The sequence below is a fragment of the Dipodomys merriami genome, unplaced genomic scaffold (assembly GCF_024711535.1).
Source record: "Dipodomys merriami isolate MVZ:Mamm:240054 unplaced genomic scaffold, mDipMer1.0.p SCAF_3, whole genome shotgun sequence".
Classification (NCBI taxonomy): domain Eukaryota; kingdom Metazoa; phylum Chordata; class Mammalia; order Rodentia; family Heteromyidae; genus Dipodomys; species Dipodomys merriami.
The window spans coordinates 31591522-31616286 of NW_027204492.1; the positions used below are offsets into that span (position 1 = coordinate 31591522).

At 40.0% G+C, this 24765-nt stretch overlaps 1 long non-coding RNA gene across 2 annotated transcripts in view; it reads left to right on the forward strand.

The window, feature by feature from the left end:
* The window catches only part of LOC138840118 (uncharacterized), a 43595-nt gene extending 19164 nt beyond the window's left edge, over positions 1 to 24431 (forward strand). Inside the window, exon 4 of one of the 2 annotated variants that reach the window (XR_011376041.1) lies at positions 24371 to 24431. This is a non-coding gene — a long non-coding RNA (uncharacterized lncRNA). Of the gene's footprint in view, positions 1 to 1053; positions 1138 to 24370 lie in introns of those variants that run through there. The other variant, XR_011376042.1, reaches the window with a different exon arrangement.
* The last annotated feature ends 334 nt before the right edge of the window (positions 24432 to 24765 follow it).

A 24765-nucleotide genomic window follows, 5' to 3' on the forward strand; every position in this document is an offset into this window, starting at 1 on the left:
TAAGTTAAGAAAGACTCATGGGAGCCGGGCGTTGGTGGCTCATGCCTTTAATCCTAGCTACTCAGGAGGCTGAGATCTGAGGATCGAGGTTCAAAGCCAGCCCAGGCAGGAAAGTCCGTGAGACTTTTCTCTCCAATAAACCATTCAGAAAACTGGAAGTGGTGCTGTGGCTCAATTGGTAGAGCATTAGCCTTAAGCTGAAGAGCTGAGGGACAGCACCCATGCCAGAAGTTCAAGCCCCACGACCAACAACAACAAAAAAGACTCATGGGAGCTGGGCACCAGTGGCTCATACCTGTAATCCTAATTACTCAGGAGGCTGAGATCTGAGAATCGCAGTTGGAAGCAAGTCCAGGCAGGAAAGTTTGTGAGACTCATCTCCAATAAACAGAAAAAGCTAGAAGTAGCACTGTGGCTCAAGTGGTAGAGCACTAACCTTTAACAAAAGAAGCTCAGGGACAGAGCCTAGGCTCTGAATGCAAGCTCTAGGACCAGCACCCACACACACAAAACTCATGGGGACTTGGGACATAGGTCAGCAGCAGAGCATTTTTCTAACATTCATGGCTAACATTCATGGGGCCTTGGGTTTATCCCCAATTGTCTATTCTCTCCAAAGGACTCAGAAGTATTAATGGCATTACTTGCCGGTCAATTGTTTTACCAGCTTATACAAAATAGTTTGGTTTAAGAATTCTTTTTTTTTTTTTTTTGTCAGTCATGGGGCCTGAACTCTGGGCCTGGGCGATGTCCCTCAGCTCCTCAGCTGTAGACTAGCATTCTACCTCTTGAGCCTCAGCCCCACTTCCAGCTTTTTCTGCTTATGTGGTGCTGAGGAATCAAACTGAGGGCTTCATGCATGCAAGGCAAACACTCTACCACTTAGCCACCTTCCCAGCCCCTGGTTTAAGAATTCTAAACTAGAAAAAAGTTAAACTAAGTATCGTTGGTAAAAACTTCCCTTTATTTTATTCTGCCAATTGTTTAATCTCCCTTCAGACATCTGTTCCTGGAGACCTTTGTCTTTTCTCTATATCCTCCTCTTTCAATTAGGGATACAGATAAGCAGTTGTCTTGAGACTATAAGGTCATGGACATTCCACAAGTGAATTCCAGTGCCTGCTACAGAAACAAGTGGTGAGTGTTCTCTGTCACTTGCAAACTATAAATTAATTAAATTGACAACTTTTTCCTTTTTTCCTCCTTAGGTTTGCAGAGAGAATTTTGAGATACCTTTCATTACATTTTTCATTATAAAAGTAACATATGGTTATTATTAGCACTAACAAAGTACTAAGAGGAAAATAAAAATCTGTACACCCAGAGATAACAGGTGTTAGCATTTTGATATATTTATTCCCAGTTTTTATGTGCATGGAAAATAGCTTACAAAGAAAATTAGGATCATGTTACATATAAAATGTAGTATCTTGCATTTTCGAAGTGTCTTTACATTTGGATTGTGTGTATGTGTGTATGTGGTACTAGGTTTTTAACTCAGAGCCTAATATTTGCTAGGCAGGTGCTCTACCTCCAGAGCCATGCTTCTAACTTAAAACATTTTAAAGTTCCATTAAAGACTTCAAAATACCCCTTTAAATTGCTATTTAACAGCCAAGTGCTGGTGGCTCACGCCTGTAATCCTAGGAGGCTGAGATGTGAGGATGTCAGTTCATAACCAATCTGGGCAAAACAATGTGAGACTCTTATCTCCAGTTAATCACAAAAAAATCCCTGAAAGTGGAGCTGTGGCTCAAATGGTAGAGCACTAGCTTCAAGCTGAAAAAACCTCAGGGATAGTTTCCAGGCACTGAGTTCAAGCATAAGACTGGCGAAAAAATAGTTATATAACATTTTGATCTTTGGCTATACCATTAATTGTTTATTCTTTAGTTCAATTCTAATTTCCCCCCTTAAAATAATCCTATACATACCCCTTTGAATTGTTAGCTATTTCATTAGACTCAAATTCTACAATGTAAATTACTAGGTATAACTTTTTTTCAAAACTTTTATAATATTTGATGGTTAAAAATTTTTGTACCAGTTTACACATTTACCATCAGTCCATTTCAGTGAACTCTCTACAAAATAATTATTTAGAATTTTTTTTTTTGCCAGTCCTGGGGCTTGAACTCTGGGCCTGGATGCTCTCCTTGGACTCCTTTTGCTCAATGCTAGTACTCTACCACTTGATGCACGGTTCCACTTCCAGCTTTCTCTCTGATTGATTGGAAAGAAGTGTTTCATGGACTTTCCTTTCTGTGTGGGCTTCAAACTGTAATCCTCAGATCTCAGCCTCCTAAGTAGCTAGGACTACAAGTGTGAGCCACCAGTGCCTGGCTACTTAGTAGTTCTTAATATGTCTATGTCTATTTGGTGTGTTAAAATGATGGGCATTAAAAAATATATAAACTGGGCATGGTGGTTCATGCTTGTAATTTCAATGACTTGGAAGATGGAGTCAAGAAGATGAAGAGTTTGAGACCAACCAGCCAAAATTAGCAAAGCTTTACTTTTTAAATAATATTTTATTTTATTGTAAAGGTGATGTACAGATATACAGAAAGGTTATAGTTATATAAATAAGATAATAAGTACATTTCTTTTTGAACAGTGTTAACCCCTCCCTCATTTTCTCTCATTTTCCCTCTCCCACCCACTCTCCTCTCCCCCAAGTTGTAAAGTTCATTTCCAACATAGTATATTATGAGTATTGCTGTGGCATTGGTTTAGACTTTGTCCTTTTGTCTCACCATTTTGTTATTCCCCTTCACTTCTCCAAGTTAGATATATGTATATATAAGATACAGGATACCAAAATAAAACCCAGTGACAACACAGGGGATAAATCAAAGGGGAAAAAAGTGAACGAAAAAAGAAATAACTTCACATAGTACAAAACAAAAAAAAAACAAAAAACCAAGAAAACCTCTTGTTTCCATATCTTGGAGTTCATTTTTATTGGCATCATTTTTTTTTTGTCAGTCATGGGCCTGAACTCTGGGCCTGGGCTCTGTCCCTCAGCTCTTCAGCTCAAGGCTAGCGCTCTACCACTTGAGCCACAGCGCCATTTCTGGCTTTTTTTTTCTTTTTGCTTATGTGGTGCTGAGGAATTGAACCCAGGTCTTCATGCTTGCAAGGCAAGCACTCTACCACTGAGCCACCTTCTCAGCCCCTATTGGCATCATTTTATATGATCATATGTGCATAGCTATTGAGCTATTGTTATTCTCTGCTAGGACTATCCTAGACAAATAGCAATTATGAAGGAAAATATTTTTTGACAGTTGTGAAATATATGTTTATTATATTTCTAGGTAGTTGTACAACAAATCCATGACAAATTGCCAGATTCACTTCATGTTATTTCTTCAGAACAATGGTTTTTCCAAGACTTCAAATTTGGGATCTTCAGATTTAAAGGTGGAGAACTTCGTCATGTCCCATACATTTGTTGAAGTTTAAAAATCTCTCTCTCCAGGTCTTGCTGATACTCTGAACCAGTATCAACAGGTCCTTGAGATGACTGTCACTTTTTTGTACTCTCTAATCTTGTCCACAAAGAGTTTCTATATAGGATCAAGTTCATTATTAAATGTCATGGCTATAACAACAATGTTCCTCCACAAATGGACAGAAACTGCTGTCCCAAATTACAGAGAAGAATCTGAAGCGCCTCTGAAGAATCATGGTGGTTTCAAGGTACATGCACTCAGTCCCAATCTGCCAGAGTCACTGTCACCACAGCCATCCTCAGAAAAAAAACATTTTTCATTGATAAAAAGGAAGTCAGTACTGGTGGCTCATGCAGGTGGTCCCACCTACTCAGGAGTCTGAGATTTGAAAATGGAGGTTAGATTCAAAGCTAGCCCAGGCAGACAAATCCAGTGTTCTTATCTCCAATTAACCAACAAAAAAGACAAAAATAGAATTATGGCTCAAGTGGTAGAGTGCTAGTCTTGAATGAAAATGCTAAGACTGCAAGGCTCTGTGTTCAATTTTGAGTACCAACATAAAAAAAGGCCTTGGTATAACTGAAGCAGTAAAGTATTTCTCTAGAAAGCATGAGGAAATGGATTCAATCTTCAGTATCACACTTGAACTTGTCTCATATATGTTCTCTGAGTATTTCCCTTTTTGACTTTGGTGTGCTTTTTATAGTTTTGCATGATTTTAATATTTATTGCAAATATTTTCCGAGTTTGTGGCTTGTCCATTAGACTTTCTTGTTTAATAATGGCTGGGTAGAATCTGAAGAAAAAGGGTAAAAAAGTGCAGCAGTGGAACTCACTGGACATGGATGAAAGTGAACTATACAACTTATGGGTGGAGATGGGAAGGAGGAAATGGGAGAGATTGAGGGAACAGATGACACTGTACAAAAGGAAATATACTTATTACCTGACTGATGTAAATTTAACCCCTCTGTATATTACCTCTAAAAAAACAATAAAGTAAAATTTAAAAATACTAATATCAAGCCAAATTTTAAAAATGACTGTGTGTATGTGTGTGTATGCCAGTCCTGAGGCTTGAACTCAGGGCTTGGGCATTGTCCTTGAGCTTTTGTGCTCAAAGCTAGTGCTCTACCACTTAAGCTACAGCTCTACTTTTGGCCTTTTGGTGGTTAGTTGGAGATAAAAAGTCACACAGATGAGAAACTTCTCTGAAGAAGAAAGAAGGATGGCCAATAGACACATGAAGAAATGTTCAACATCCCTAGCCATAAAAGAAATGCAAATCAAAACAACATTGAGATATCACCTCACTCCAGTTAGAACGGCAAAAATCAAGAACTCTAACAACAACAGATGCTGGAGGGGATGTGGACATTGTTGGTGGGAATGTAAACTTGTTCAACCACTTTGGAAAGCAGTATGGAGGTTCCTCAAAAGACTTCACATAGAACTCCCCTATGACCCAGCAATCCCACTTTTGGGCATTTACCCAAATGTTTACAAACAAGACCACACTAAAGCTACCAGCACAACTATGTTTATTGCAGCATTATTTACCATAGCTAAGATATGGAACCAACCCAGATGCCCCTCAGTAGATGAATGGATCAAGAAAATGTGGTATGTATACACAATGGAATTCTATGCCTCCATCAGAAAGAATGACATTGCCCCATTTGTTAGGAAATGGAAAAACTTGGAAAAAATTATATTAAGTGAAGTAAGCCAGGCCCAAAGAAACATAGGTCCTATGGTTTCCCTTATTTGTAATATCTAGTAGATGTATGAGTCAAGTGGAAAAGGTCAGATAATGTGATGTCAGGAAAATGAACCCTTAGATATGTATTTTAATGTTTTTTTTCTTTTATGCATGTGTTTCTAACGCATTTATAAGATTATCTCTTTGTTGCTTTGTATGTCCCTCCCCCACAGTATAACCCCTGCTTTCACTATATTTGATGTCAGTATAACTTGTGGAGGAGATGGGGAAAAACCAGTTGTTTAAGGATACAGGTGGACCTGTTGCAACAATGAGAAGTACAAGTTGTCATGTCCAAAATGAGCTTTACAACGTCAGTGCGGGGGGGGGGGGGGCTAGGGGGGGAAGGAGAAGGATTGGGATTGAGGGGGAGGGGGGAGGCTGGGAAGGGATGTGAAGGGTAAACAAAGGAGGAGGCTGCAATGCTTGGTAAGAAATGTACGCATTATCCTGCCCATGTAATTGTAACTCCTCTGTACAGTATGTTCACAAATAAAATTAAATTAAATTTAAAAAAAAAGTCACACAGACTTTCTTTCCCAGGCTGGCTTTGAACTGAAATCCTCAGATTTCAGCCTCCGGAATAGCTAGGATTAGAGGTGTGAGCTACTGGAATCTAGCTAATAATGGCTTTTGAGCTTCATTTTTTCTCCCAGCTTTATTTTTTTGGGTTGTACCATGGTTTGATCTCAAAGTCTCACATTTGCTAGGCAAATGCTCTATCACTTGAGCCATCCCTACAGCTCACACCTTTCCTTTCATGTGTAGTCCAGATTTATTGATGTTTGCATGTGTGATTTATTCAATGCTTACATATTTAAAAATCCTATTCATATTCAGTATAGTTTTTTTTGCTAATTTTGAAGATGATGTATTTTTCTATACAGCTGCAAATATTTCTAAAGCTGCACTTTGTACCTTTTAAATATTTTTGGACAGATTTTCAAGGGTTGATTATTAAGGTAAGAGCAACTGTAATTTCTTATAAAGAGGACTATGTGCAGAAAAGTCTTCAGTTAAGGCTTGAAATGCTGACATCTTATTGCAGTGAACAACAGTGTTGAGTGAATGGTCCACATAATTCATTTTACGTGTGTAATTCAAGGCCTCACAACACTCAAACTGAAGAACCCTCAGCGTTTTCAGTTTAAGGATTATCAAATAGTAGCATTACTTCTGAAGAGTTAAGACAGCATTTCTTCCAGAGTCATTGAATTCCATATATCATAATCACCCAGATTACTTGTATAAACCTACCAATCCAGAGTCACCCCCATATTTGGGAACTTCTAGATTAGGACAGCAGAGAAGTTTCAGCAATAGAATCATGAAGACAAAGGACAAAAGGACAAAGAGCAATCATTTGAGGACTTGAGGTTAAAGGTCTGAAGCCAGTATGTCAGTCTTATGGATGAGGGCCAATCAGAAGCAGATACAAGATTTACTGATCCATTCATCAGAAAAGGAACTGTGGTAGCTCAATGTTCTTGTGTTCTAGTACAAGTCATAAATCCATAGATTTAAAATGATCCTCCCACCACAGCTGGGGTTAACAGTTGCACAGTCACCTGAGTGAATTCAGCATCTAGGAAATGTAGCACCTGGTACCAGAAACTCATTGATGACAACTGTAGAATTTAGAGCAAGAAATACAACCCCCAGAAGGAGTTGAAGTAGTGAAGTAAGAAAGAGAGGGATGTCCTATACTTGGTGGGCACACATATTTTCCTTTCTTTTGGGAAACCTGCATAGTTTCTTGAAGTTTAAATAATATAAAATAGAAAAAGAACTTAGCACAGTGACTAGTACATAATAAGTGCCTGCTGTTCTTTTTTTTTTGTCGGTTGTGGGGCTTGACCTCTAGGCCTGGGTACTGTCCCTCAACTCTTCAGCTCCAAACAAGCACTTTACCACTTGAGCCACAGTGCCACTTCCCATTTTCTAGTGGTTTATCGGAGCTAAGAATGTACCATGTGTTGGGGCTGGGAAGGTGGCTCAGTGGTAGAGCGCTTGCCTTGCATGCTCGAGGCCCTGGGTTCGATTCCTCAGCACCACATAAGCAAAAAGAAAAAAGCCGGAAGTGGCACTGTGGCTCAAGTGGTAGAGCGCTAGCCTTGAGCTGAAGAGCTGAGGGACAGCGCCCAGGCCCAGAGTTCAGGCCCCACGACCGGACCCAAAAAAAAAAAAAAAGAATGTACCATGTGATTTTTTTTGTTTCTTTGTATGTTCCCCCGCCCATGGTATAACCCCTCGCCCATGGTATAACCCCTGTTTTCACTGTATTTGATGTCAGTGCACTGCATCTTGTATATGCACTTTTCTAATTTGGAGAGGGGAATAGAAAAAACAAAATGCTTTAAACAAGGATACAGGTTGACCTATTGTAACAATGAGATGTACAAGACACTATGTTGAAACAGGAACTTTACAATTTACACGGGGGTGGGGAGTAAGATGGGGGTGGGTGGGGAAGTGGGGAGTGGGGAAGTGTAGTTGCAGAGGTGGGAGGAAGGGATAGTAGGGGAAAAACAGAGGAGGAGGCAACAATGCTTGATAGGAAATGTACTCATTACCTTGCTCATTTAACTGTAACCCCTCTGTACAGTAGTTTTACAATAAAAAACGTATTTTTTAAAAAAAGAATCTCATGGACTTTCCTGCCTGGGCTGGCTTTGAACTGGGATCCTCAGGTCTCAGCCTCCTCAGTAGCTAGGATTACATGCGTGAGCCACTGGTGCCCAGCCTGCTGTTAATTTTTAGCCAACTAAGCAAACAAAAACAAAACTAGTGCTTAAGCTTATTCATTTAGGCCTTATCCTAAAATGTCCTCAATTCCTCCTTACTCGTTTTAGCTGTTTCTCCCTTTTGTTTCTAAGGGAGGAGCCCTTATTCTGGAATCTAGAACTTCTTCCTAACCTAAAATTCTGTCCTTGGCCTCCTGAACATTGTGTGGACTCCCTGAGTCTTCTACTCAGAAGAGTCTCTAGAATAGCCTCCCACTTTTTTGATGCCCTCTTCATTTATATTTCATACTACACACATTCCTGCTGTAGTTCTTTTCTTATCACATCTCCCCTTCCCTCATTCCAGGATAACTTTTTATTGTGTGTGTGGGCTGGTCGTGGGGCTTGAACTCGGGACCTGGGCACTGTCCCTGAGCTTTTGTGCTCAAGGCTAACATTCTACTACTTGAGCCACAGCTCCACTTCAGGCTTTTTTGGTGTTTAATTGGAGATAACAATGTCTTAGACTTTCTTTCCCAGTTTGGCTTCCAACTGTGACCCTAGATCTCAGCCTCCTGAGTAGCTAAGGATTACAGGTGTGAGCCACTAGTGCCTGGTATTAGAGCAACTTTTCTATCTCTCCAGTGTCTGTCATTTTGGGCCACATTCAAGTCATCTGGCAGATGTGTAAAAGTCTCCTTCCTTTCCTTTCCTTTTCCCTTTCCTTTTCATTTCCTTTTCCCTTTTCCTTTCCTTTCCTTTCCTTTCCTTTCCTTTCCTTTCCTTTCCTTTCCTTTCCTTTCCTTTCCTTTCCTTCTTTCCTCCCTCCTTCCCTCCCTCCCTTCCTTCCTTTTTCCTTCTTGGGATGGAACCCAGGGCCTCCCACAGACTAATCATATGCTATACCACTGAACCATACTTGTAGTCCCAAGAGTGATTTTTCATCTCTATTTTAAAATTTTAACTTAAAACTTCTTTATTTATTGACAAAGCTCAAAAAAGAAATCCTTTTGTGAGATATTTGTTTGCACACATATCTGTACACACCTTGGAGATCACATTTGATAGAACAAAATAAACACAACTCATATATCCATTCATTCATTTATTTAACTAAGAACCTGTGATGAGTAAATAAGATGAGCTGAGGATATAGCTGAGTGGGAGAGTGTTTGCCTAGCATGTACGAGGCCCTAGATCTCTTCACAAAAAAATCACAAAAAATCAATAAATAACAGTCTTCTTTTGAAAAATACATTAGATTTAGGAGGTGAATGAGGGTACATATACAATGAAATAGAATGTGTCTTCAGAGAAGGGGCAGATTCCTTGAGGCTGAAAACTTCATGTAATTAGTTTCCTTTAATCACTCATCAAATGAGATGTCAGTTGCCTTCAGGAACAAGATTTTAAAAAACTTTCAAGTGAGTATAGAGCAGAAATGCAATTCAATTGTGTCAACAATGAATGCAGTGTGGATGAATAACAGCAGCCTCTGGGCACCACAAGGCCTTCACAGTTGTGGTATTCCATGTGTAAGGCCTTCTTTCTTTTCCTTAGGTTGTAGAAATGAAATGAAACAGTCTGAAGAGTTAAGTGGAGAATTTCCAATTTTGTTCTTTAATTAATGGGTTGTTGGCATTGAATAGGATAAAAAAAATGATAGGTCTTTTGCCACCAAAGCATAATGACCCAGTGGCCTTTCTCCTCCCTCTGTACCCTGTACTTTAGATGGTAAACAGACATTTGAGTGGCAATATTGAAAGAGATTAACCCTCTGTTGCTTAGCACGTGCAAAACAGATAGAGACTGCATTGTCCACACAGTCACAGGATTCATGGCAACAACATGGTCTTGAATTAGCCCTCTTTGCTCAAGCCCACAGGAACAGACAAATAGTAATAAATAAAAAGAAACCAGGTGTGGTAACTCATGCCTGTAATCCTAGCCACTCAGGAGGCTGAGTTCTGAGGATTGTGGTTCAAAGTCAGTCTGGGCAGGAAAGTCCACAAGACTATCTCCAATAAACTACCAGAAAATCAGAAGTGGGGCTGTGGCTCAAAGTGGTAGAGCATTAGCCTTGAACAAAAAGAGCTCACGGACAGACAGCACACAGGCCCTGAGTTCAAGCCCCACAACCGACCAAAAAAAAAAAAAAGCAAAAGGAGAAAGACTGGACTGAAAACTGGATGAAAAACTTACAAACCTAAAACAATTCACTAAAAAAATTCACTGATAGTGAATTTTTCAGGGACTTTGAATCTACCTTCTGTAAATCAAATTATTTCCATCCTAAACTTTTAGAAAAGCTTGGAAAAAATATTGTTGGCTGTTTTGTAGGTGTTGTTGGGGTTTGGAGCAATAGCTCTTTTTTTTTTTAAAAAACCTCATTTTTCAGATGAAGTGTCAGCTTTTTGCCTGGGATTGGTCTCTTAATGAGATCCTTTTATCTATGTCTCCTTCATAGCTTGAATGACAGACATGAACCATTACACTCAACTGGTTTGTTGGGATGGGATCTCACTAATTTCTCTTTTCCCAGCTGGCCTCCAGTCTTGGGATCCTCCTGTGTGCCACTGTACCCCGCCAAGTTTCCTTTTTAAAATATAATCAAGGAAAGGCAAATTGTGTATTCTCCACAAGGTTGTACAAAAACTTTGTTCTTTAAAGAATGTGAAATTATGAGTGGGGTGCTGATGACTCACACCTGTAATCCCAGCTACTCATGAGGCTGAGATCTGAGAATCATGCAAAGCCAGCCTGGGCAAGAAAGTCTGTAAGACTCTTATCTCCAATTAATCACCAGAAAACCGGAAGTGGTGCTGTGGCTCAAAGTGGTAAATCTCTAGCCTTGAACAAAAAAAAACCTCAGGGACAGTACCCAAACCCCATGACTAACAACAACAATAAAAAGCATGTTAAATTATGAAACTTGTCAGAATTTGAAGTGATATGATAATATGACACTATTAGGCCTGCCAGATTTAGCAAATAAAATTATAGAATGTCTGGTGAAATTTGAGAGAGACAGCAAATAATTTTTAACATAATTTTATAATCTTAACCTTAAGGAACATGGGTTGATGATATAACACTCCAACAGGCTGGTTAATTTATAGAAAACAAGTTTGCTTTTAGCCCTGGGGTTTTCATCTTTTCTCAATCCTGAATGTCTCCTCAGCTTACAAGATTTCTTTGAATTCACTCAAAGAGCTTGTGTGAAGAAGACCATTCATTTCCTCAATGAATTACACTTAAGCCCTGCACTCCTCTGCAAAACAAGTGTCTAAAAAGCCCCTTGTAGGCCTCCTTTTTGTGCTGGCTCAACTGCTCTTCATTTGTTGATCTGGGTTGAGTCATTCACACAAGTGCCACATCTATAAATGCTAGAAAATGCTTTTGTTCAGAATATGGAGAATATGGTGGGGATTGGAACCAGGTGGAAAGGGAAGGGATTGAGTCAAAAGAAAATGCACCCAAAGCAAATAGGAAGACCTGACATGAAATCCCCCCATCCTTATAAAATGTCACACCCCAAAATATAACTCGGATGTTTTACCTGTTGCATTTCAGTGCCAGTTCAATTCACACTTATTTCAACAGGTTAAAAATTGCATGAACCAGTGATTGTACATTTATTCTTTCGCATTGCAGCAGCTGAAACACAACCTTTTCACATTTTAAAGATGTGGTAAAGGTTTGGTTCCAAGTCTGCAATGCTGTTTGCCTCCTGGATGTCATAAGATGAGCAGGTTCTTTTTGCTGGTTTTTTTTTTTTTTTTGGTCAGTTGCTCATGGGGCTTGAACTCAGGACCCGGGTATTGTCCCTGAGCTCTTTTGCTCAAGGGTAATGCTCTAACACTTTGAGCCACAGCTCCACTTCTGGTTTTTTGGTGGTTAATTGGAGATAAGAATCTCACGGGCTTTATTGCTCGGGCTGCCTTTGAACCTCAATCCTCAGATCTCAGCCTCCTGAGTAGCTAGGATTATAGGCATGAGCCACCAGCACCAGGCCTAAGGTTTACTTACTGCAAAATATGCTCTCTAGCATGCTGTTCTGCCTCAACACAGCCCCAAAGCAGCAGACTGACCACTGAATGAAATTTCCAATTCTTTGAGCTAAAGTACACCTTTTTCTTTTAAGTTGATTATCTCAGGCACTTCCACACAGTAATAGAAGCTAACATACAACCCTTTAAAAAACTGGATTAAGGGCTGCGAAAATGGCTCCGTGGTAGAGTGCTTGCCTTGCATGCATGAGGCCCTGGGTTCTATTCACCAGCACCACATAAGCAAAAAGAAAAAAAAAGCCAGAAATGGCGCTGTGGCTCAAGTGGTAGAGCGCTAGCCTTGAGCTGAAGAGCTGAGGGACAGCGCCCAGGCCCAGAGTTCAGGCCCACGACTGGACCCAAAATGAAACAAAAAAAAAAGGATTAATTTGAGGCCCATAAAATACTGCTGCTGTTAGAGAGATTTGACTTTTATAACCCAGCAAAAGAGGTCAAATACTGTTTAAAACAAATTTCAGAGAGATTTGTATGTTCAATGGTTGTAAGACTCATTGTTCCTATGATGTTAATTCTTCTACATACTATCAGGTAGCTAGCACATAGAGAGCACTTGCACTCAATGAAAGCTCTTAACTAATAGTAACTTGTGTTTGTTTTTGTGAGACAAGGTCTTAGTATATAACCCAGGCTGGCTTCACTTTCAGGATCTTTTTTTTTTCTTTCAGGATCTTCTTGTCTCTGCCTCTTGTGTGCTAGGATTACAGGTAGAGGCTACCATAACTGTCTTCTAGTTGTTAACTTTGTTATTTTTAAAATCAAAACGTTGTATACAATGGAAATCCTTATGTAGTTTTTGCAGTAATCAGTGACAACTGGAGTAAATCTCTTCATCATAAAAAAAAGAGAGCTAGTTGTACCCCAGCTGTTGGCCAGTCTCTTCCTCATAAAACTTGGCATTTAATACATGATAACTCCACTTCTAGTTCTAATATTTATCATTTAGGACATATAGAAAAATGAACATCCAAGCTGGTGTCTCATGCCTGTAGGCATTGAGAGGGCTGACTGCACATGGATCACTGCAAAGAACAAAATGAACAGAGTGATGTACTCTATACTGTTCCATATAAAACGAAATAATGTACTAAGCAATCACCCTTCTTTTCCTTTTTCCAATTCATTCTAGCATTTAATTTAATCTACTAACCCATTATAATCTACTAACTAATCTACTCACATATTATGTCTGTTAATGAAAATTTACTTATGGTTAAGGCTCCGTGAACTGCTAAATGATTTCATAGTGATATGTACATAAAGAGACCATCATTGTAGCTATGTTCTGACAGCTCTAACCTTTTTGAATAGTTATAAGTTCAAGAAATGTGAAATGCCTTGCTTTGATTGCATGTTTTTAGTGACTTTGTATAGTTCACTAAAGTTGTATATGTTTCTGTGGATTGGACCCTGGGCCTTGTGTGTGCCAGGCAAGCACTCTACTAAAATTGAGCCCTATCCCCAGCCTACTGTTAATGTTTTTGAATCTTGAAGTGTGTCAAGGTCTCGTCAGAGTTTTCAGTGGGTAAACAGATTCTGTGTGTGTGTGTGTGTGTGTGTGTGTGTGTGAAACAATTTCTACAGTGACAAAGTTAAAGTGGACCTAATGTTGCTTCTGCATTCCAATTTGATAATAAGCTTTAACCTTGTACAATTTCATTCCATTAAAAGAGGAAAGATAAAACCCTACTCACTCATCATGCAAAGGCTCCTGAAGTGGTTTGAGTGATAGAAAAAGAACAGCTCCCAGCATGAAATGGAAATATCTTTCACCAAGGATAGAGCTGAATTTTTGAAGTTCCCCATATGTAGCTGCCTTTTTTTTGTTACAGTCAAGATCTTAATTACATACAGTTTCTCTTAAGTCCCTGTATATCTCTGACCACTGAGGTTTTTGAGCCTGGATCTTTCCAGTCTGGGCAGTCCCCAAGACAGCCCTACATTTCCTTTAGGCTTTTAGCACACAGATATTCTCTTATGCTTACTCCATCGTTTATCTTAAATCTCATAAGTTTCTGTGTACATGTATGATACAGAGTCTTAGATACAACATTTACAGTTAAAGCATTCCCAAAATATACCTTTTTTGTGATATCGAATTACTCCAGTGGATTCTATCAAATATTAAAATAGCCTGAGGTAAAATAAGGATCCAAACTCAGTTTTGAATTGAAGTTTCATTTCACAAATGGAACATTCCATTGAACTCTCTAAGTTACTGTGTTAAGCGAACATGTATGGGAAAATCTTTTAAACCATAAAGTGTTATGTGTGAAAGGCATTTTCTCCAAACAGCCACCTGATTGAACATTGTGAGTTTTCAGTATTCTGATGTATGAGCCCTAAATATACGTAATGGGACTACATATAAGTTACAGGGGTTAGCTTCTTCATTCTGTTGAAATAGTTTTAAATGTATTTTCACAAAATATGCTAAAAAATCAAAGCAGTCAGTATTATAATTCATATACTGACAGCAATAGGTAACCCTAATTAGGCATTTATAATGTATCATGCTAAACAGTTTCCATGTATTATCTACTCTATTAGGTAAATACTATTATTACTGTGAGCTACAGGAAACCGATAAAGCCAGGATTCCAGATCAAGGCAGTCTGATTTTTAAAAAAAGAAAAGCAAAGAAAAAAAAAGACTGTCTGATTTATCTCTTGACATTTTACTTTTATGCTCTCCAATTTTATTTATTTATTACTTTTATTATTGTGCAAAACCTGGGCCTGGGTGCTGTTTCTGAGCTTTTTTTTTTTTTTTTTTTTTTTGGTTGTTGTTCAAGGCTAGCATTCTATCACTTGAGCCAAAGCTCTACTTCTGTCTTTCTTGGTGCTTAGAGATAAGAGTCTCAGAGGAGCCGGGCGCTGGTGGCTCACGCCTGTAATCCTAGCTACTCAGGAGGCTGAGATCTGAGGATCGCGGTTCAAAGCCAGCCTGGGCAGGAGAGACCATGAGACTCCTATCTCCAATAAACCACCAGAAAACCGGAAGTGGCGCTGTAGCTCAAGTGGTAGAGCGCTCGCCTTGAGCTGAAGAGCTGAGGGACAGCGCCCAGGCCTGGAGTTCAAGCCCCATGACCGACCAAAAAAAAAAAAAAAAAAAAAAAAGTCTCACAGGCTTTCCTCTCAGGGCTGGATTTGAACCATGATTCTCAGATCTTAGTTTCCTGAGAAGCTAGAATTACAGGTGTGAGCCACCAGCACCCAGCAACAGTTTTATATTTTTGAGATGCACTTTTTCTATGTTGTTCAAGCTGGCCTTAAACTTAAACTCATGGTCTAAAGTGATTTTCCTACCTCAGCTTCCTAATAGTAGCAGGTACTAAAGGCCAGGGGGCAATGTGCTATACTACTGAGCTACCGCCCTAGCCCTTACCCTATGCTCATTTTTTTCCTATCTTACAAGCTGATTCCAAGCACCACCACTATTCAGAGTGATTTTTCAAGTCACATCCAATATTTCCACTTTTGAAATCTGACTTCCCTGTTTCTTCATGCCTATTTTATAAGGATAAACTCTGAGCTGTTACAGCCTTGGATAGGGAGTTGAAAGTCCTTAGAGACCATTCCCTGAAGACAACTGCCCAAGTATTGCTTTGACTCAAATTGTCAACAAAATATTAAATATCATTATGAAAAAAATAGGAGGAAGATCTAGTAAGCAGTCATCTTTTTTTTAAATCCCTGAGATGTGGCACCTGGGCTCACTTTTGTAGTTTTTGTCTGTGTATAAGGCAAACACAATAGGATTGGAGAACATCTTCAGGAAAGCAACTCAAGTGATGAAGAGGACAGAAAGCAAGAGAGTGGCTTGTCAACTGTATTGTTCAACTGTGTAGTTGCCCGATTTTGTGGTCATACACACAGAACCCTTTCTCTTCCAAAAGGCCCCAGCTCTTCTATTTTCTGTTTGTCCAGCTGGCATATCCTCATTTAGCAGGACCATCTTGTGACAGCAGTAGGGAGAAGATCAGAATGCCTTTGGATTTTTTTTCTTTTTTTATACGATTTTATTTGTATTCATTCCTATTTTTATTACCTTGAAGCAGCTGTGAAAAAAATAGTAGGGAAAAGGCTTTAATTCAACGTGTAAGGTTATGAGTACAATGCATCTGGAGGGTTTTTCTTTTTTACATGAAGAGCTTTGCTGTTGTCCCAACTGAATCTCAGACTCAGGCAAGCAAGCCTCCCACCCCAATCACTATTGCCTCCTCAGTGCTGAGATCTAACTTAGGACCTCTTGCAAGCATTTTCACACTGAGGTACAATCACAGCTCATAGGTAGGGGGCAGGTGAGCATTATTTAATGAGCCTGAAAACTGGTTCATCATGTTTTCCTGTGATCCCCCTCCAAGCCAATTGACATATTATTCTTCAAGCTTCATTGATCACATCAGAATTTCCCAGAGGAACATGGTGCTGTGAATCATTGAGCACTGGATTTCTCTTTTGGGGGAAAATTAGAAGGTCAGAAATTGTTTTTCTCTTTCTCTCTCTCTCCTTTTCTTTTCTTCCTTTCTTTCCCTTCCTTCTTTCATGCCTTTCTCCCCTCTCCCCCCTCCCCTCCCACCTCATACTGGTGCTTGAACTCAGGGCCTGGGAAGTATCTTTGAGCTTTTGTGTTCAAGGCTAGCATTCTACCACTTGAGCCACAGCTCCACTTCTCAGTTTTGCTGATTAATTGGAGATAAGAGTGTCACAGACTTTCCTGCCAGGGCTGCCTTTGAATCACAATCCTCAGATCTCAGCCTCCTCCTAAATAATTAGGATTATAGGCATGAGCCAGGGGCGCCCTGCCAAATGTTTTTCTTTAATACACAGCATAACTATGTAAGCAATGAAAATATATCAGTAAGTAGAAAACTCCTTCTGGTTTCATGTTATATTTGAATTTCTGACAGAAAGGCATCCAAGATTGAATATTCTTGGAAGCCTAGGTTGGCTTTGGTGGCCACCAAGTATGAGTAAGTAACCACTTCAGTAACTGCCTGTATTTGGCAAGGCCAACCTAATTCTTTACAATCCTGCTATAGCTCTCTACCTGTAGAGCTAAAATATCACACCTATATTGCCTGTTTAAAATAGGAAAAAAATAAATCTTAGCTATTGTTCAAGGATATTCTTTTTTAATTTTTTTGTCAGTGGTGGGGCTTGAACTCTGGGCCTGGGCACTGTCCCTGAACAATTCAGCTTAAGGGAAGAGCTCTATCACATGAGCCACAGTGCCACTTCTGGTTTTCCAGTGGTTAGTTGGAGATAAGAATCTCACAGACTTTCCTGCCCAGGCTGGCTTTGAACTGTGATCCTTGGATCTCAGCCTCCTGAGTAGCTAGGATTACAGGCGCAAGCCACCAGTGCCTGGCTGATAAAGGATATTCTTGAGGCTGGGCATGGGTGGCTCATGCCTCTAATCCTATCTACTCAAGAGGCTGAGATCTGAGGATGATAGTTCAAAGTCTGCCACCTGGTCAGGAAAATCCAATTAACCACCAGAAAACCAGAAGTGGTGCTGTGGCTCAAGTGGTAGAGCACTAGCCTTGGGCAAAAGAGCTCAGGGACAGTGCCCAGGACCCTAGTTCAAGCCCTATGACTGACCCCTCCCCAAAAAAAGGGATATTCTTGAAAATACTCAAATATTCCAAGACTCTGGAACTTACTACAGCCACTAATAACACCAACTTTCCCTGGCATGGGCAGAACTGCTGCTCATGTATGCTGTGCCTTGGCATGTGGCAGAAAATGACCCTGTTGGGATGCAGTCCCATACTGTGATAAGCAGAGCCTGGGTTGTCCATTTAATTATCTCTTGCAGGTGGCCTTGTACATTGAGTGCCATGGAAGCTCTGTGGCTAGAGATGCTAAAAAGGTTTCATTTGTGATGCCAAGTCTACCAAATCCAAAATGGCAGTCAAACCAAAAACGTCACTGAGGAGGCTGTTTTCAGACTCAGTAGTGAATTTGAAAACACATTGTTACCTCTGATAATGTGATTGATTGGGAGAATGGCACTAGGTACAACAGGAAATTGCTATCTAAGGGCCAGAGGCTTCTAACCTGTCCTGAAGAGGTAGGCAGACCTGGCATAGGCAGAGGTTGACATACAATGTCAGGCCATACAATTTATTTTAGAAAACATTAGTCTTGACCCTAGCATAGTGACTCACACCTGTACTTCTACCTACTTAAAAGACTGTTTTCTGGTGGATCATTGTTCTAAGCCAGCCCAGACAGAAAAGTCCAACAGATTCTATCTTTAACCAGCAAAATGACAGGCTAGAGATATGGCTTCAGTAGTAGAGTACCTGCTATGAGCAAAAAACCTAATTCCTTGAGTTCAAGATCCAGTAAGTCAAAACAAATAAACAAGATCATTAGATCAATAAATAACATAAATTAAATAAATAAATAAAAATAAATATTTCTAAGTCGGGCACCAGTGGTTCATGTCTCTAATCCTAGCTACTCAAGAGGTTGAAATCTGAGGATCGCTGTTTAAAGCCAACCTGGGCAGGAAAGTCTATGATAGTCTTTTTTATTTGGTCAGTCATGAGGCCTGAACTCGGAACTTGGGTGCTGTCCCTGAGCCCCTTTGTGCTCAAGGCTAGCACTCTACCACTTGAGCCACAGTGCCACTTCTGGCTTTTTTTGCTTATATGGTGCTGAGGAATTGAACCCAGGAACTCATGCATGCAAGGCAAGCATTCTACCACTAAGCCACCTTCCCAGCCCTACAACAGTCTTATCTACAATTATTCACAAAAAAATCCCCAAAGAAATGCCAGAATTGTAACTGTTAGCTAAGTGGTAGAGTGCTAGCCTTGAGCACAAAAGGCTGAGGGATAGCACCCAGGCCCTGGGTGGGCACAAACAATATTCTGAGTATGTAAGGTAAAAATACCACTTTTTCAGGTCTCTAACAAAGCATTTACTTGAGTTAAAGTATTTTCATGAAGAATCTGTCACACACAGAGAACTATTTCTTTGTTCAGTAAACATAGCTTTTTAGTGTCATTTTACTTTTGAAGAAAAATTGACAAAACCAGGACAGGGTGGTACATGCTTATAATAATTTGAGAGTTTGAGGCAGGAGAATAGGGATTTCAAAGCCAGCCTGGGCTACCTGGTGAAATATATGTGGTTTCTTGACAAATTGAACCAGCAAAGCATCAGATTTCTCACCGTTAAAAGGAGTGAAATGTCAGTTTTGTAAGGATGTTATGATTTGGGTCTTGTGTTAAAGATGGTGGCAGTATTGGGAGATATGGTAGGACTTTAGGAGATGGGGCTTGTTGGAGGAAGTAGGTCATTAGGACTTATTGAGACTCTGGCCTCATCTCTTTTTGTTCTCCAGCTACCTTGTTGTGTAAACAGCTTTGCTTTCACCACACTCTTCCTATCATGGTGTTTGGCTTTGCCACAGGGTGAAAGCAATGGAGCCAAGCAACCATGAAATGATACCTCTGAAAATATGAGTCAAAATATCTTTTATGTTGTTTATCTAAGGTATTTGGTCACACCTAAGGAATGCTGACTAACACAGGTTGTGGAGGCATGGTGTTCAGTAAATACTACATACACTAAAGTCTTCACTGACATCAGTTCCCTGTCTAGGGCTTTCTTCTGATGACTCCATCATAATAGATAACACCATATTGAGCTTAGGTGGGTTTTACTCTGAAGGTCAGGCATACCTGGCTGAGCACATTGGATGTCAATTAAGACACATGCATTAAGACACCTCCTAGGAATGAACCATCCACATCTAAAAAACAATCAGGAGCTTGACTCGAGGGTAGCTGGACCTGTATAAGATGTTTGGTTAGACGTTAAGCCAGGCATAATATCTGCTGCTCCAGTCCCCCTTAAAGTCAGCAAACTCAGGCTCAACAGCTTTGTCAATAACCTGGGAAAGAGATTGGTCTCACTGCTAAATCTTCTCCTCCTCCTCCTTCTCCTCCTCTCCCTCCTCTTTTGTGATGGTCCTGGGGCATGAACTCAGGGCCTAGGCAATGTCCCAGAGTTTTTGTCTTCACAGCAAATGCTCTACCACTTGACCCACAACTCAAGCTTCTGGCTTTTTGTTGGTTAATTGGAGATGAATCTTACAGATTTACTTGTCTGGGGTTGGCTTCAAACAGCAATCCTCAGATCTCAGCCTCCTGAGTAGCTAGGATTACAGGTGTGAGCCACTGTTACCTGGCTCTTCTTTTAAAATAAGGACTTGCAATGTGTTCCCAGATGATCTTACTCTTTTGATCCTCTTGCCTCAACCTCCTGAGTGCTGGGATAATAGGTGTTGAGGACTGGTAACCTATGCAGGGATACTGGTCATTCCTTTAGTAGGCAGCAGTAACTCTTGCTTTCATAGTCATTAGCCATGACAATATACATCCCAGGTGTAAATTCTAGAAGAAAAGAAATGGGAAACCAAAGTACCAGACCCTAGAGATCTTGTGAAGTAACTTGATTTTCTAGAATTTCGCAGGATGAGTAAAACACTGAGAATTGGGAATGTTTGAGTTGGAAATAGGAGTGATCTTCCTAGAAAGTACAAGAGGATAGATAGAGTCATGAAAGCACTGATTTATGATTCTCTTTCTCACAAGGAAACAAATAAAACCCACAAAACTAAGTCATAAGTTTAGTGAAACTTAGGCATAAGGCAGTAATATTTATGACCTTAGTACATTTTCTGTGGTCATAACAAAATATTGGGGGCTGGGTAATGTATGAAGAATAGATGTTTATTTACTGGGAAGTCCAAGAGCATGGTGCCAGTATGTGCCAAGGCCTTCTTGCTGCATCAACGTGGCAGAATGTGTCACATGTTGAGACAGACCAAGTATGGGTTTTCTTTTTCTTTTTGGTGCTGGCTTGGACCCACAATCTCAAATCTTAGCCCCCTGAGTATCTAGGATTACAGGCATGAGCCACCAGCACCTGGCTGTAAATATGTTAGCTTGGTCCTTGTTTTATTGTTAAGCTACTATACTAATATGGAAGACCTATCTGTCATGACATCAACTAATACTAATCACATCCCCCAAAACCTTCCTCCAAATACTTTTAACTTATGAATTGGGCAATTTCATTACATTTAAGCTACAAATTTCTCTATGAAAAATCTATACCTAATAACTTCTGTCCATCAGATGTGAGGTTTTTTTCCCACAAGCTGGATCTTTCCTTACATAGTTTTCCTGCCTGGCCTTGAACCATGATCCTCAGATCTTAGCCTCCTGAATAACTAGCATAATAGGCTTGAGCCACTGGCTCCCAGTTTAGGACTTGTAATCATAACTACTACATTTCCTGTCTTTAATTCTGAATAATTTTGAGAATGAACAACACAACTAAGACAAGTTGGTAGTATTAAATAAAACATCCAGAATATAGACTGAAGTATACATAAAATAATCTGACAAATACATGCTTTGTGAGAAGTCCATTAATGTTCTTTTGCACACCACAATAATAAAAACTCTTGTTCCCTCTGGCTTTAGCTGTAGTTTTTTTCTCTGTGAACTTCATTAAAAAGCATTAGTTGATACTAAATGGTTATTGTTTCCTCTTAGTGGCTAATACAAGCAAGGAAAGAGAAGTCTGTGTGTTTGATTACTTCAGGGAAGTCAAATATATATGTTTGATTAATTCAGGGAGCATGTTTGATTATTTCAGGAAGCTAATTGTTTTCCAAAGAGGAAATTTTTTGTGTATATTGGTCCTGGGGCTTAAACTCAGGGCCTGGGCACAGTTCTACTTCTGGCTTTTTTGGTGTTTAATTAAAGATAAGAGTCTCATGGACTTTCCTGAGCTTTGAACCTCATTTTTCAGATCTTAGCCTCCTGAGTAGGTAGGAATACAGGCATGGGACATGGGAACCCAGCTCTGAAGAGGAATTAGTTTTTGTTGTCCTTGGTCATGGGGCCTGAACTCAAGGTCTCTGCACTGTCCTTGGGCTCTTTTGCTCAAGGCTAGCCATCTACCACTTTGAGCCACAGCTCTGTTTCCGGTTTTCTGATGATTGATTGGAAATAGGAGTCTCATGGATTTTCTTACACAGGCTGGCTTTGACCCACAATCCTCAGATTTCAGCTTCCTAAGTACCTAGGCACCAGCACCCTGTTGAAGAAGAAATTTTATGGTTCTTTTCCAATTCCCTTCACAAACTTGACATCTTCACACTTTCAGAGAGCAGAGTGTTGGAGATGTTAACTAGAAAGGTGTCTGAGGCTTGTTTATTTTCTTTTTTTTTTTTTTTTTTTTTTTTTTTTGGGTCCGGTCGTGGGGCCTGAACTCTGGGCCTGGGCACTGTCCCTCAGCTCTTCAGCTCAAGGCTAGTGCTCTACCACTTGAGCCACAGCGCCACTTCCGGCTTTTTTCTTTTTGCTTATGTGGTGCTGAGGAATCGAACCCAGGGCCTTGAGCATGCAAGGCAAGCGCTCTACCACTGAGCCACCTTCCCAGCCCTTGTTTATTTTCTTTTACACACATTCTTGGGCTCAAATGTCAGAAGTACCCATGTAACAGAATAGTTCCCATTTCTGTTATCATTTACTCATCACCATTCTTCACAGGTTGAAGGTTTTTATCCTTAGAGTTGATTGACCTGATTTCCAACAAGGAGGTTTGGGAGGACAGTCACACCATATCCAGGTTCCAAACAATATTCGGAGAAACAAGTGAGAATATGGCCAGGGAAATCACTTGTCATTTGTCACAAGCCCACCAAGTTTATCATCTCTCCCTTTCCGGCCTCCCCCTCTTCCTCCCACTCTTATTTCTCCCCTCCCCCTCCTCCTCCTTGGAGTGCTGTGATGGAACCCTGAGCCTCACATATGCTAGGCAAGCACGATATCATTCAGCTAAACCCCCCAGCTGTCTTCTTATTTCAACCTCCCACAAGCCCGGCAGGATAACTATTAGGCCTTGGTAACTAAAGAAAAATAGGTTTTTATAACTGGCTCCAGACATAAACCTATGTTTCTAGACTAGTTATAACAGAAATATGTCTTGACATCCCAATTGGTTTGTTCCCCTCCAAACACGATGAAAAAAGCATTTTCCTAGACATGACCTTGGTCACGTTCCAACTTTTTCTGTTGTTACCATTTCAGGCCTTTGTTTTCATGGCTTCTTCCCCCCCTTCTTCTATTTTTTTTGTGTGTGCCACTTCTGGGGATTGAAGTCAGGGACTGAGTACTTTCCCTTAGCATTTTGTTGTTGTTGTTCAAGACTAGTATTCTGCCACTTGAGCCACAGCTCCTTTTCTGGCTTTTTACTGGTTTACTGGAGATAAGAGTCTCACCATGTTTCCTGCTCTAGGTTAGCTCTGACCAGGATCCTTAGATCTCAGCCCCCTGAGTAGCTAGGATTACAGTGTGATTGTTTTTTTTGTTTTTGATTTTGTTGCCAGTCCTAGGGGTGGAACTCAGGGCATGGGCACTGTCCCTGAGCTTCATTTGCTCAAGGTTAGCACTCTACCACCTGAGCCACAGCATCACTTCCAGCATTTTGTTTATGTGGTACTGAGGAATGGAACCCAGAGCTTTCTGTATGCTAGGCAAGCATTCTACCACTAGGCCACATTCTAAGCCCCATACCTAGGATTACAGACATGTGCTACTGGTGCTCAGTTTTTCATGTCTTCTTATGCTTCATACTTGATTCAAGCCTCTTCAGTTCTAGGTTATCTGCACATTGAAATTTACTCCCATGAGCCAGCGCTACTTGTATTTTCCAACATACATTAAACTGCTGTTAGAATCAAATAGAGCTATAGAGAAGCCGAAGATGCTATGGAGGAGGCATAAGGTACCATATCATCAGGACAGAATGTGGTAATATTGAAGAACCAAGCCCTCAAGGGCTTAGACCTTTATATGTGCTCCAACACCCTAAGAAGAGAATGTCTACTTTTAAACTTAGTTTTAAAAACAACATTACACAAATCTCAAATGCTGAATTGAAAATGTTATTTTTCAGTGCAAAGATTCAAATGTGGCTGATTCACAAAGTAGCAGTTTAAATCTCTTTTGGGGAACTTAAATTATAAAAAAAAATATGGAAAGCCATAGAGTAATTGAAAATTTTCTCCTAAGGCACAAGTCAAATACAAATAGCATCTTATCTAGATGGTTCCAATATCCTCATGGATACTGCCTGGTGAGATTAACATTCTTTCACAATTGCTTGTTATACAGAAACATCTTTGTTAAATGAAAAGTCCTTTATCCGAAAGTTCTCTTTAAATTACATTGCTGAAAGATCATTCAGAAAAAAGAACAACTAGACATTTGAGTTTAGTAATGTTCTCTTTAGGCTTTTAAAACTGTGATCCCATTCCTAGGTTTCATACCAACGATGAAGATGGAGCTTCCATGAATGGCATTGTTATCACAGAAAACCACTCACCGTTTCCAGTGTTTGTCTCTCATCATTCACATTTACTGGTCCTGTCTCTGCTTTGAGTGATCTATTAAACACTTTTGTTTATGTTTCTCCAATTTGACTTAATTAAAACTCTTTGTTTAAAAGTAACTTGTCTTATTCTCAGCTTTCTGCTTCTTTTGATGGTACACATCTATGCACCCAATCTATACATCATTGCATCTCCTTGAACACATATCTTTATTGCATTAACCAACATCATTAGAGTGTCTTCCTTGAACCAGCACCCATCAGTGAAGAATATCAGAGCATTTGAAATCAGATGTGACTGACTTGTATTGCTCCTTGATTTAT